At 39.7% G+C, this 12,863-nt stretch overlaps 1 long non-coding RNA gene across 1 annotated transcript in view; it reads right to left on the bottom strand.

Moving 5' to 3' along the window:
- Positions 1 to 12,863, bottom strand: part of LOC145416802 (uncharacterized) — a 58,870-nt gene that overhangs the window by 25,935 nt on the left and 20,072 nt on the right. Inside the window, exon 2 of the long non-coding RNA XR_013900331.1 lies at positions 2,415 to 2,464. This is a non-coding gene — a long non-coding RNA (uncharacterized LOC145416802). The remainder of the gene's footprint in view (positions 1 to 2,414; positions 2,465 to 12,863) is intronic.

Raw genomic sequence — 12,863 nt, 5'->3', positions numbered from 1 at the left:
GAGGTATATGAGAGAGGGGGGTGTGAGTTGGGAGCAGGGCAGTGAAATGGCGGGGGACAGGGCGACTTGGAGGCGATTTGTTTGTGGCCACCCCAAACGGGATTGAGGCGTCTGGCAGTAGATAGATAGATAGATTATTATTATTCCTTTCACTCTTCTGTTTTCTGATCATCTTCCTTTCATTCTCTTCTCTCTGTCTTCTTCCATCTTCGTCGCCATCTTCCTAATTCATTCTTTGTCTTCTTTCTGCTCCTCTTTTACAATTTTCTTCTTGTTCTCCTTCCTCTTACTCCTCTTCCTCTTTATCATCATCATCATCATCATCATCATCATCATCATCATCATCATCTTTTTTTCTTCTTCTTATTTTTCATTCCTTCTCCCCATCTTCTCCTCCTGCTATATTTGGACCACCCTCTGCTAACACCCCTTTTCCATTCGTACCCCGCCAGCATGGTAAAGGGTTAATCCTGGCCGTCACTCTCTCTAAGGGAAGATCCTATACTGAACTTCAATTATATAATGGTTGTTATTGTATCACCTTTTTTTCCTACGCTTGTTTTTGTCTGTTTTTCTCCTCCTCCTCCTCTTCTCTCCTGATCTTTATTTCTCCTCCTCCTCCTCCTCCTCCTCCACGTCCCGAAATGGCTCTAAATCCCACATTCATTCGTTCATTCATTCCTCTTCCTCCTCCACCTCCCTCCTCTTAAATCCTCAGCGCTTCCTCTTCGTCTTTCTGCTCCTTCTCTTCCTTCTCCCTTTGCTCTTTCTCTTCCTGCTCATCCTCATCCTCACCATCTTCCTCTTCCTCCTTCTCCTTTTCCTCCTTCTCCTCTTCCTATTCTTCCTCTTCCTCCTCTTCCTCCACGTCCCCATCCTCCTCCTCCTCCTCATCCTCATCCTCCTCTTCATCCCCATCCTCCTCCTCCTCATCATCATCATCATCGTTCGTCCCTTTCTTCCTCCTCATTCCTTTCTTCCTCCTCTTCCTCTTTCTCTTCCTCCTCCTCTTCCTCAATGGTAACTAACGACCACAGCAGAGGGTTAATTCAGTCCTCTTTATAGGCCGGGATCAAAGACGTTCTCAGTTACCACACCCTCCTCCTCCTCCTCCTCCTCCTCCTCCTCTTCCTCCTCCTCTTTCTCCTAGTCTTTCTCCTCTTCCTCCTCCTCCTCCTCCTCCTCCTCCCATTTTCTTCTCTTCTTCCTCTTCCGATTCGTCCTCCTCCTTCGCTTCCTCTCTTCCTCTTCTGATTTGTCTTACCTCTTCCTCCTCCTCCATCTCCTCCTCAGTTACCTGGAGTAGTAAGGGAAGGAGAAAAAGGGAGGACAAGGGAGAGAGGATGCGGAGGAAGGAAACGTGAAGGGAGAGGAGGAGGAGGTGGAGAAGGAAGGAAAATGTGGAGGAAGAATTAAAGGAGCTGGAGAGAAAGGGAGAGAGAGAGAGAGAGAGAGAGAGAGAGAGAGAGAGAGAGAGAGAGACAGACAGACAGACAGACAGACATTCAGACAAATCCTCATCACTACGAGAGGGCTTTCCCAAATCAGACAAAATCGTCGGAAAGAAATCAGAATAAATTTAAAATACCTCCTCAGGCAGAAGGGCTTTTAAAATTCCTTCACCCCGATTACGTTTTTCTCCATTTTTTTTTTTTTTTTATCTCCAGACGTTTTTCTTCAATATTAATACTGAGGGAGGTTTATCAAGGCCTCATTTATAACCTCCTTAGTTTTAACAATCGTCCTGGTGTAATAAAATCGTCTTGAGGTAGAGAGAAAAAATTAACACATACGTCATTGGACTGAAGGGGTTATAATGACTGATTTGAGGTAAACACTTTAAAATTAAGTATTATATAGAATTCAGCAATTAAAATAAAAACATAAATGTTTAGGTCAGCAATAATTATTTTGAAAAGTGTTTGAATTAAGAGCACTTAGTAGTGAAGACAAAAAATTATGTAAATAAACAAAAAATACGGGTTTATTTAGGAAACATTATTATATTTCAGGTATATTTCCAGGAAGAAAAATAATTCACTTTCATTTCTAAGTAAATACTAAGATATGAGTTTAAACAATAATTCAACAGTAAAAAGAATATGCATGAAAAATGGTAATTCGTTTAATGAGTGAAAAAAATATCGAATGCATAAATAATGAATAATGCACACAGGTGAACAAGATTTATATACCACCTTTAACTAGGCTGTGATGAATATATATGATGCATTTAAGTAAGCAAACAAGAAAACAGTTCAGGTAAAAAAACAAATATTGATTGCACGTAAATAAGCAAGCAAGTAGACAGAAAAAAATAACTTAAACAAATAACTAATAAGAAAATACTAAAATAGCTAAAAAAAAAAAAAAATAAGGAACAAAATCATACCTTACTTTTAATGCTTATTCACCTCTCCTTGCAGGTAAGAGCCGGCAGGAAATAGTAAGAAGTAACCAGCACCTGAAATCAGAAGAGGAGGGTGAGTAGGATATATATATATATATATATATATATATATATATATATATATATATATATATATATATATAAGCAAAAAGACAGGTTGAGTTGGGTTTAGACTGTTATTATTATTGTTGTTGTTATTATTATTATTATTATTATTATTATTATTTTTGTTGTTATTATTAATTTTATTATTATTATTATTATTGTTGTTGTTATTATTATTATTATTATTATTATTATTGTTTTTGTCGTTGTTGCTGTTATTCTTACAATTGTTTTTGTTGCTCTTGTTATTATTTTTTATTTTTATTTTGTTTATTGTTGGAGATTATGACTACATTGTTGTAGTTTTTATTATTAACATGGAACAGACCTTTTATTAGTCACAGATAAAGAGTATGAAAAAGTACAAATAAAAAGAAAGGAAAATTGAAGGAGGAGGAGGAGGAGGAGAAGGAAGAAGAAAACGAGGAGGAGTAGGAAGAAGAAGAGGAGGAGGAAGAAGAAGAGGAAGAGGTGATGGTGGTGGTAATAGCAAGAGACCTTTAATTTTCCCGTTCATATACTGTAAACAAAACTAGTCAGATCTCTACACGATTGTCCTTAATCCGTTTTTCCCCCTGCTTTCGACCCCCCCTTCCCCTTTTTTTTTTTTTTTTTTTTTTTTCGTCTACGCCCTTCGGAATGAATGGACCTACATCTTCATTTTGTTTTTTGTTTTGTTTTGTTTTGTTTTTCTGGCAAGAGATGAAATTTTTTGGGTACTGTCTGCTTCAGGGAAATGAAAAGTAATGACAAAGGAAGGGTAAAGGGGAAAAAATAGGAAGAAAAGAGAATGTGCAAAGAAGCAAGATGAGAGAGAGAGAGAGAGAGAGAGAGAGAGAGAGAGAGAGAGAGAGAGAGAGAGAGAGAGAGATACATTTCTTCACTACCAGGAGGTTTTCCGAAGTTGAGCGAAATCTTCTGGTAATAGAAGTGAAAAAAAAAAACTGAAAAATTGAAAATGGTCTATGAAAAGAAAAAAAAAAAAACATAACTTTCCAGAGTTAAATAAAATCGTCTGGAAGATGGAGGAGATGGAATATACTTTAAGAAATTAGAAAGGAAGAATGAAAGAGGAAGAAAATGAAAAATGGGGACCGTGAAAGGAAACAAGACGGTTGAGTGAGTCAGGGGGAAAAAAATGTGGGTTGAGGAGTTGTATTAAGATGATTGGATAAGCTGCGGCGGTCGTTAGTTACCATTGAGGCCTAGAGCAGGAGGAGGAGGAGGAGGAGGAGGAGAGACAGTAGGAAGGTGAAAGAGGAGGAGGAGGAAGAGGAGCGATAGTTAGGAGGAAGATAAGGATTGATTGTAAGGAGGAGGAAGAGGAGGGACAGAAGAAAGGGGGGAAGGAGGAGGAGGGACAGAAGAAAGGGGGGGAAGGAGGAGAGGGAACAGAAAAATGGGAGGAGGAGGAGGAAGAAGAGGAGGAGGAGGAGAAAATGGAGCTGGAGGAGAAGGAGGAAGAGGAGGAGAAGATGGAGATGGAGGAGGAGGAGGAAGAGGAGGAGGAGGAGGAAGAGGAGGAGGAGGAGAAAATGGAGCTGGAGGAGAAGGAGGAAGAGGAGGAGGAGGAGAAGATGGAGCTGGAGGAGGAGGAGGAAGAAGAGGATGAAGAGAAAGAGGAGGAACAGAAGACAGGGGAGGAGGAAAAGGAGGAGGAAGAAGGGGAGGAGGAGGAATAGGAGGAGGAAAAGGAGCGATAGTATGGAGGAGGAGGAGAAGAAGAAGAAGAAGAAGAAGAAAGAGGAGGTGGGGGAGGAGGAAGAGAAGGAAGAGCGATAATAAAGGAAAGGAGTAGCAGGTAAAAACATAGAAGAGAGAGGAGTGACAAATAAAACAGGAGGAGGAAGAAGAAGAGGACCTAGAAGAAGAGGATAATGAGGAAGAAGAGAAGAAGGAACAGGACGAGGAGGAGGAGGAGGAGGAGGAAGGGGGGAGGAGGAGGAGGAAGGGGGGAGGAGGAGGAGGAGGAGGAGGAGGAGGAGGAGGTTAGAAAATACAGACAAAACCCATTTCTCTTTGAACTGAAAAATAATATAGACTAAATCCTTTTTTTTAACTTTTCATTTTCTGATTTTTCTTTATCTCTTTGGTTTCTTTTTCCTGGATGTCATTTTAATTTCCTGGTTGCAGATGATAGAAAGAGAGGACATAGAAGTTGTGTGTGTGTGTGTGTGTGTGGGTGGGTGGGTGGGTGGGTGGGTGTGAGAGAGAGAGAGAGAGAGAGAGAGAGAGAGAGAGAGAGAGAGAGAGAGAGCATCTTACTCAAGGCAGCCTTCTTACATGAGAGAAAGGGAGTGGGAGAAAGAATTTGTAAAAAAAAAAAAAACAAGGGACAAAATAACAACCCGAATAAAAAGAAAGCTTTGGAAAATTTATCCCAACAAAAAAAAACATAAGAAAGCAAAAGCGAGCGCAAGAGGAAGAGAGAAAGTGAGAAAGTGAGAGAGAGACAGCACCTTACTCAAGCCAAGTTTCTCGCTACATTACACTAAAAGCTCGCGGTGACACAGTACTCCCGCTCCCACACTTTTAATATTTTCTTACTAGTTAACGAAAAATGCCTCAGTTCCCCCTCCGTCCCCTGTAGCGTTTTCCTTTTTCTTATTTTTCCTCTGTATGTGCGTGTTTGTGTCTGTATGTGCGTGTTTGTGTCTGTGTATGTTTGTGTCCCTTTGTTTTAGCTTGTCTTGTGTTTGTACCCATCTGATAGGGTAGCAAATAATGTGTGTGATGGGAGGTAGGACTGGATTGGAGGGGTTGGAGGAGTAGTAGTAGTAGTGGTAGTAGTAGTAATAATAATAATAATAATAATAATAATAATAATAAGTGATAATAATGATCATGACAGCGAAGACTGACAGTGATGAGTATGACAGTATCGATGATGATAGTGATGATTCAAGGAAAAAGATAATCAACGTTTTGTGTGTGTGTGTGTGTGTGTGTACGGTATATTGTGTTGCGGGTGTCATTACTAAATTACTTTTATGTATGTGAATCTGTCCTTTCAATTTGCTGTCTATTTTTGTCTATTGTTGTTTATATCCATACTGTGTTTCTGTCTATCTGTCTACCCTGTAATCTAACTCACTTGGTATCTGTTTGTCCCTGTCGTTTAACATACATGTCTGTTTGTCTGTCTGTGTGAATATCAAAGGTAATTATGCGTGTATGTATGTATGTATGTGTAGATGCGTGTACTGTATGTTGTTGTTGTTGTTGTTGAGTTACCTACCGCCATATCTATACTTGTTTGTAATCATGTATATCTGCATGATTTTTTGTGTGTATGTATGAATGAATATGTACCTCATCATTATCATCATTATTATCATCATCATCATTATTGCTCCACTGTATTACTTAACGTTGGATATCTACCCATTCATGCTTCTCTTCCCATCCATCTGTCTAGCTTTTTTTCCCTGTTACCAGAAAGGAGACTAAAAGACAGAGAAAGCAAATATAACGTAAGAAAGAGAGGGAAAGTTAGTAAAGGACTAGGACAAATCTAAAGAAAAAACGCGAAAAGAGAATGAGATAATTAAAGAAAATGGAAAAAGAGCGCATGGAAAAAAGGCAAGGGAAAAGAGAGGAAGAGTTATAGAAAAAAAAAAAAAAAAGATATAGAATAACATTTAAATAAAGAATAAAAAAATGAAATAGAGTAAAAAATAAATTAGAAAATAAAATAAAAGTGAAATAGAATAATAGAACGAAAAAAAATAAAAGAAGAAAAAACAACAGTGTAAAAGAAAAATGGAGGGAAAGAGAGTGAGGAATAAAAAAGAAAGAGGGAGGAGAGAAAGAATATGAAAAAAGAGCAAGAGAAAAAAGAGAGAAAAGAAAGACAGGTGACTGCAAAAGAAAGAGAGAAATTTAAAACGAGAAGGGGCTGAGGAAAAAAACAAAAAACAAAGGGAGAGAGAGAGAGAGAGAGAGAGAGAGAGAGAGAGAGAGAGTCACCACATTGAGGGGCTGAAACAAGCAAATAATCAACACAAAAACAAGGAAGGAAAACAAGTAAAGTATTATCCTTGAAAAGCTGACACTCTTCACCCCGATGACGTATTCACATTTTTATTCTTGGCTCCAGACGATTTTCTTCAGCTCACGAGAGAGATTTTTCGACCTGGAGGGGTTAGATACAGCTTTCATTAATCCCTTCACTACAAAGCTGAATAAAATCGTCTGGTGGCAGCAAGAACGGAATATATAAAGGGGTTAAGCTGAAGGAAATCGTCTGGAGATAGGGAGAATGGGGTGACGTTCTTGAAATGGACGGGTTTAGATAATACCAAAAAAAATAATAATAAAAGCAATTAACTCTCCTGGTCGGAACAACTCTGGTAATCTGTTCCATCTGACACTAGACGATTTTCTTCATCTGAGAGTGAGCATGGGAGCCTGAGAGTGTTCATACCATCACCATTAACCCTCTCACGGTTGAAACAAGTCTATGCCAGCTAACGGCGGACGATTTTATTCAGCTGAGAGTGAGTCATAGGAGCCTGAGTGTCGATGAAGCAAGGAAAATATACAAACATTTGCTTTTCTCAACAGGTCAAAATAAATAAGCAAAATAATCCAAAAAAAAGAGCGAAATACATGACGAATAATAAGTATGGAAATAAAGAAAATAAAGAAAGAACAGTAGATAAAAAAGTAAATAAAGAGCCGTATAAATAAAGTACTATGAACAGAGCAAAATAAAGGATAAATTTGCAACTAAAAAGATATTCTGAAATAAAGACTGAATTTCTTTTAAGGCAATTAGTAAAGCAGAATACAGCAAGAAAAATACACGAGTCAAACTGGAAAAAGTAAAGCAAACAAAGAAAAATAAAGACTTCGAGATGCATAAGAAACAAATAAGAAAGATAGATAAAACAAAAAATAGGAATAAAAGATAAATCAAATAAAGGAGCTCAAATAAACTGAATAAAAAGATATGCTATGAAATCAGAATATAGCCAAATGAATCAAAGTCTAAAAGGAAATTAGTAAAGTATTGGAAACTGCCAACAAAGCAAAATAATAAAATAAGGCAAAACGGTCAAAATTAAGCAAATAAACAAAGACAAACATTGATGAATAGGACAAGCAGGATAAGCAAAACAAATAAGGCCTCTTAATCACAAAGCAAGACATTTTTTCATAATGAGAATAGGAAATAAGTAAGAGTAAACAAAGAAAAAAAATCAAATAAAGGAAAGAAATTAGTGGTTAAAACAAGGAAAAGCACGAATAAGTAAACAAGGAATAAAAAACATAAACAGTAAATAAATAAATAAATACCTGTCAGAAATAAATTGTAACATAAGTAGAGAATACGTAAGTCAAATTGGTGAAAGTAAAATTAAGCATTGAAAATAAAACAATAAAAATAAATAAATGTAAAAATAATGTTAATAAAGATGTTATCTATATGGCGATTCTCCCTTAGTTACGGATTTTCTTCCTCTTATTATATTTGTTAAGAAAAATAACCACCTCAAGGTCGCTCCAACTCTCGCATCTTCCTTAACAGCAAGCAATTTCCCTCAGCTGAGAGTGAGTGATAGGAGCCAGGGAGGTTCAAGGCTCACCAAGAACCGTCTTTCGCTCGGAACTACTCTAGCCAGACGATTTTATTCAGCTGAAGGAGTTAGTCGAAGAAAATGAGTGGTGAAAATTTTTGGACAAGCCTGTTATAACCCTCCCTGGCTCCTATTAATCACCCACCTGAATTTTAAAAAAATCTTTAAGTACAATAGAAATATAAGAGTTGTCCCGTGCAAGAAAGAGTTAATGGTGACTACTGATAATAATAATAATAATTAATGATAATAATAATAATAATAATAATAATAATAATAATAATGCGAGAAAATGTTATTGCATTTACATATACTTTTCTATTATTTTCCAAGAAACTGCTACAAAGGAAACCAAACAAACTGCGGGAAAATGGCCGGCATGGAGGAGGTGAGCCTATTATTGGTTTCAGATTGGCTCTTTCGCCGATTTCGATTTTCTTTTTTATATTTTTCCTTTTCTTTGTATTTTCTTTTCTCTTCAGTGGGAGGGAGAAAATGAAAATCATTATGCAGTTTATACCAAGACACTGATACTTATTGAAACTATATATATATATATATATATACAGTATATATATATATATATATATATATATATATATGTATATATATATGTATATATATATATATATATATATATATATATATATATATATATATATATATAGACACAAAATCTGGCAACGTTTCAGAGAGAGAGAGAGAGAGAAAGAGAGAGAGATGCTGTTTTACTCGATATATTTTCCACCATTCAGAGAGAGAGGGGGAGGGGAGATCCCGTTTTACTCAATATATTCTACACCTTTCAGAGAGAGAGAGAGAGAGAGAGAGAGAGAGAGAGAGAGAGAGACCAAAAATAAAAGAAAAACAGACACTCACATTACCAATATATTATTTTTCCACTGAGAGAGAGAGAGAGAGAGAGAGAGAGAGAGAGAGAGAGAGAGAGAGAGAGAGAGAGAGCTAGCGGCGGAAAAGTAGGATGATCGAGTGACTTTATTCCCAAAATTTATTCTCTCTCTTGACTGATGTTGCATCGGTTTTATTTTTTTTATTTTTTCTGGAAGGATGAGTTGCCAAGTGTCGCTTTTTCGGGAAGAATTTTATACTTTTGAAAAAAATCCTCTGAATATTGGTAATGGAAAAAATATATATATGGGGAATCTCTGTATTTTTTATTTCCATTTTTCTCTCCATACCCCCAGCTTCTCTCTGCTCCTCTCTCTCTCTTTTTCCTCCATCTCTCCGTTTCCTCCGCTTCTTCCACCCACCTCTGCCTGCTCCTCCCCCTCACATACGCCAGCCAATCAACGCTGAGCTTGGGCGTGACGTCACTGATCGATATATGGAGGGGGGTTGGGGGAGGGGGGCGTTGGGAGGGGTAGTGGGAGGGGGCTTTAGGGTTAGGGGGAGGGAAAAGTGGGTGGAGAAAAGGTAGAGAGAGAACAGAGAGATGGAAGAGAGAGGAAGTAAGAAAAAGAGAGACTGGAAAGGAGAGATAACTGGAAGAATGGACAGAAGGAAAGGAGAAGAATGAAAGAGGAGGAGGAAGAGAGAAAGAGAGAAAGAGAGAGAGAGAGAGAGAGATGGAATAGAAGGAACGAAGCGCAAGAAAAAAGAAAATGTAGGAGGAGGAAGGGAAGCAAAAAAGGAAAAGAAGTGGAGGTAAGGGAAGAAACGGAAGAAGGAGATAGAAGGAAAAGGGAAAAAGGGACAGAGAGAGAGAGAGAAGGGGGGGGGGAAGTAGGAAGAGAAAGAATGTAAGGAAAGGGAGAAGAGGAGAGGAAATTTTCAGAGAAGGAAGAGGCACAAGAGACTAAAAATGACAGCAAACAGCAACAGGCCACTTAGTCCTTTCCAGGCTGTTTATTATGATTGGTTATAATTAGCGTAACTACTTTCTAGGTCTAAGACAAGGATAGGCAGGAGGAAAGAAGAGGAAAAGGAGGACAATAAGAGAATGGAGGAAAGAGAGAATGAAGGGAGGGAAAGGGAGGAAGAAAAGGATGGAGGAAGGGAAGAGAAGAGGGGAAGGGAAGAGAAGAGGGGAAGGGAAGACGGAAGGGGAAATGGAGGAAGCTATTGGAAAGGAAAGAGGGAAGGGAAACAGAAGAAGGAGGAGAAGGAACCCAAGGAAAGGAAGAAGGGAGATAGGAGAAGAGGAAGGAAGAGGAGGTAGAGAAGAGGGAAAAAATGGAAGACAGTCCGGAGGAGGAGGAGGAGGAGGAGGAAGAGGAAGTGACTGTTTGGAAGGAAGGAGGGAGAGAGACGGAATGAAGAAGAGGAGTGAAATGGAGGAAATTGGAGAAAATGAGAAAATAGAGAAATATGGATGTGAAAACCGAAGGAAACGGAGAGAGAGAGAGAGAGAGAGAGAGAGAGAGAGAGAGAGAGAGAGAGAGAGAGAGAGAGAGGGAGAGAGAGAGAGAGAGAGAGAGGGAGGGAGAGAGAGAGAGAGAGAGAGAGAGAGAGAGGTGCCACTCTCTCTCTCTCTCTCTCTCTCTCTCTCTCTCGCTCCCGAATTTCCTCCCACCTTACTTTCTTTTCTTCTGTCTTTACTTTTCTCCAGTTTTCTTCCATGCCAACTTTTCTTTCCTCTCTTCTTTCTTTCCTTCCGACTTTCTTCCCTCCAGACTTTCCATCCTCCCGACTTTCTTTCCTTCCGACTTTCTCTCCTCCCGACTTTTCTTCCCGATGTTTTATCTCCCGATATTCTTCCTTCCTTCCCTCCATCCCTCCATTTTTTCCCTCCATGCCAAGACAAATTGCTGCTTTTAGGGTGATAACAGCAAATTTTTACCTCCCTTCTCTCCCTTCCTCCCTCCACCTCTCTCCCTTCCTCCCTCCCTCTCTCTCTCTCTCTCCTTCCCCCCCCCTCTCCCCGCTGCCTCTGTTCCCTCTCCATCTTCCTCTCTTTCCTTTTCCTCTCTCTCTCTCTCTCTCTCTCTCTCTCTCTCTCTCTCTCTCTCCTTTACTCCCCGTTGTCCCATCTCCTTCAATGTTAATTTCTTTCCTTTCCTCTCCCTTTCCATCCTCTCTTTATTCTCAAGTTTTTCTTCCACCTTCCCTTCTTTTCTTCTCTCCATCTTTCTCCCTCTCCTTCTCCTTCCTCCCCCTCGCTCTCTATATTTTCTCTCCTTCTCTCTTCCTCCCCCCCCCTCCTTTCATTTCTCTCCTTCTCCTTTCCTTTCTCTGTACTCCCTTCTTCCTTTCCCCCCTCCCCTCTCCTTCCCCTTCACTTTCCCTCTCCTCCTTCCTTCCCTCCTTCCTTCATTCCTTCTCTCTTCCATTCCTCCATCCCATCCTCTCCCCCTCCCTTGACTCCTTCCCCTTCCATCGACTTGCCTTCTCTCCCGCTTTCCTCTCTTTCCTTCCTTCCCCTCCCCTCCTCTTTCCTCAGCCCCCCTCTTCATTATTCTCTCCGCCAGTACTATTTTCCCTCCCGTCCCCTCCCTTTCCTCCTCTCCTCTCTTTTCTCTTCCCCCATTCCTTTCCCTCACCCCTCTTCCTTTCTCTTCCCCCCTTTCCCCATCCTCCCATTCTTGCGTGTCCCTTTTTCCCTCATTCCCTTCCTTTTCTTTCCTCCTCTTCCCCTCTTTCCTTTTTTCCCCTCCTCCTCCTCCTCTATTTTCTCCCTCTCCTCCTCCCTTCTCCTCCATTTTCTCCCTCTCCTCTTTCCTCCTCCACTTCTTCCCCCCCAACTTGGAAGAGAGGATTCAAAATTTAAGAACTTCCGTTGCAGCGGTTGGAGGACGGTTGGGCCGTTAGGAGAAGGAGAGGATTCAAATTTTTGAAACTTTGGCTGCAACCGTCAGAGGGCGATAGAAGACGATACAAAAAGAGCTACAGTTACGAGAGAGAGAGAGAGAGAGAGAGAGAGAGAGAGAGAGAGAGAGAGAGGGGGGGGGACGTTGATACAGGGTGGTCCATGTATTTTGTTCTCTTGACTCTCAGCCGCCTAATTCTTGCTTGTTCTGGGAGAGACAGACAGACGGACAGACAGATAGACAGACAGAGGAAGAATTTGACATCATTTTACTTCCCATAACTTTTTCATGCTTTACTGAGTCATTATTTATTTATTTATTCATTTATTTATTGCGTTCCTTTATTGCAAGATTGATTATAATTATTGTGAAGAAGGCAAAATATCATCTGTCCCCAACCAGCAGACTGAGCCGTGTGTTTAAATTATCCATTGCATCATAATAATTAATATATCAGAAGATATAATTAACTTGCTTCATATTTACAAATTTGAGAGAGAAAGGGGGGGGTGTTAGGGGGAGGGCAGTGTAATGGCAAGGCAAGTACATGGAGGCGATTTGTTTGAGGCCACCCCTTACGAGATTAAGGCGTCTGGCAAGAGAGAGAGAGAGAGAGAGAGAGAGAGAGAGAGAGAGAGAGAGAGAGAGAGAGAGAGAGAGAGAGACAGACAGACAGACAGACAGACAGACAGACAGACACAGAGACAGAGACAGACAGAGACAGAGAATTTTACTATTTTTATTATTTTATTTTTACCATTACCATCTTGAGACAATTTTCTTTATCTTGGAGGGACCTATAGTTTTTTTTTTTTTTTTTTTTTTTTTTACTTAGCCCGGATTTTCGTCCTTTTGTATTTCATGTAGCTCAGTGGCAGAATAGGACGACTCTACATCCTCTTCCTAGCACTTCTTCGTGACTAGCATCCTCTTTAATCGAATGAGTCAGCATTCAAGATGGAGAGGTGACAATTTTAGGACAGTAAATAAAACGAGTGT

This window comes from Coenobita brevimanus, chromosome 107 (genome assembly GCF_032717465.1).
Source record: "Coenobita brevimanus isolate Jiangsu-jjx chromosome 107, ASM3271746v2, whole genome shotgun sequence".
In the NCBI taxonomy this organism is placed as follows: domain Eukaryota; kingdom Metazoa; phylum Arthropoda; class Malacostraca; order Decapoda; family Coenobitidae; genus Coenobita; species Coenobita brevimanus.
This window is presented reverse-complemented; position numbering and strand designations above follow the sequence as displayed.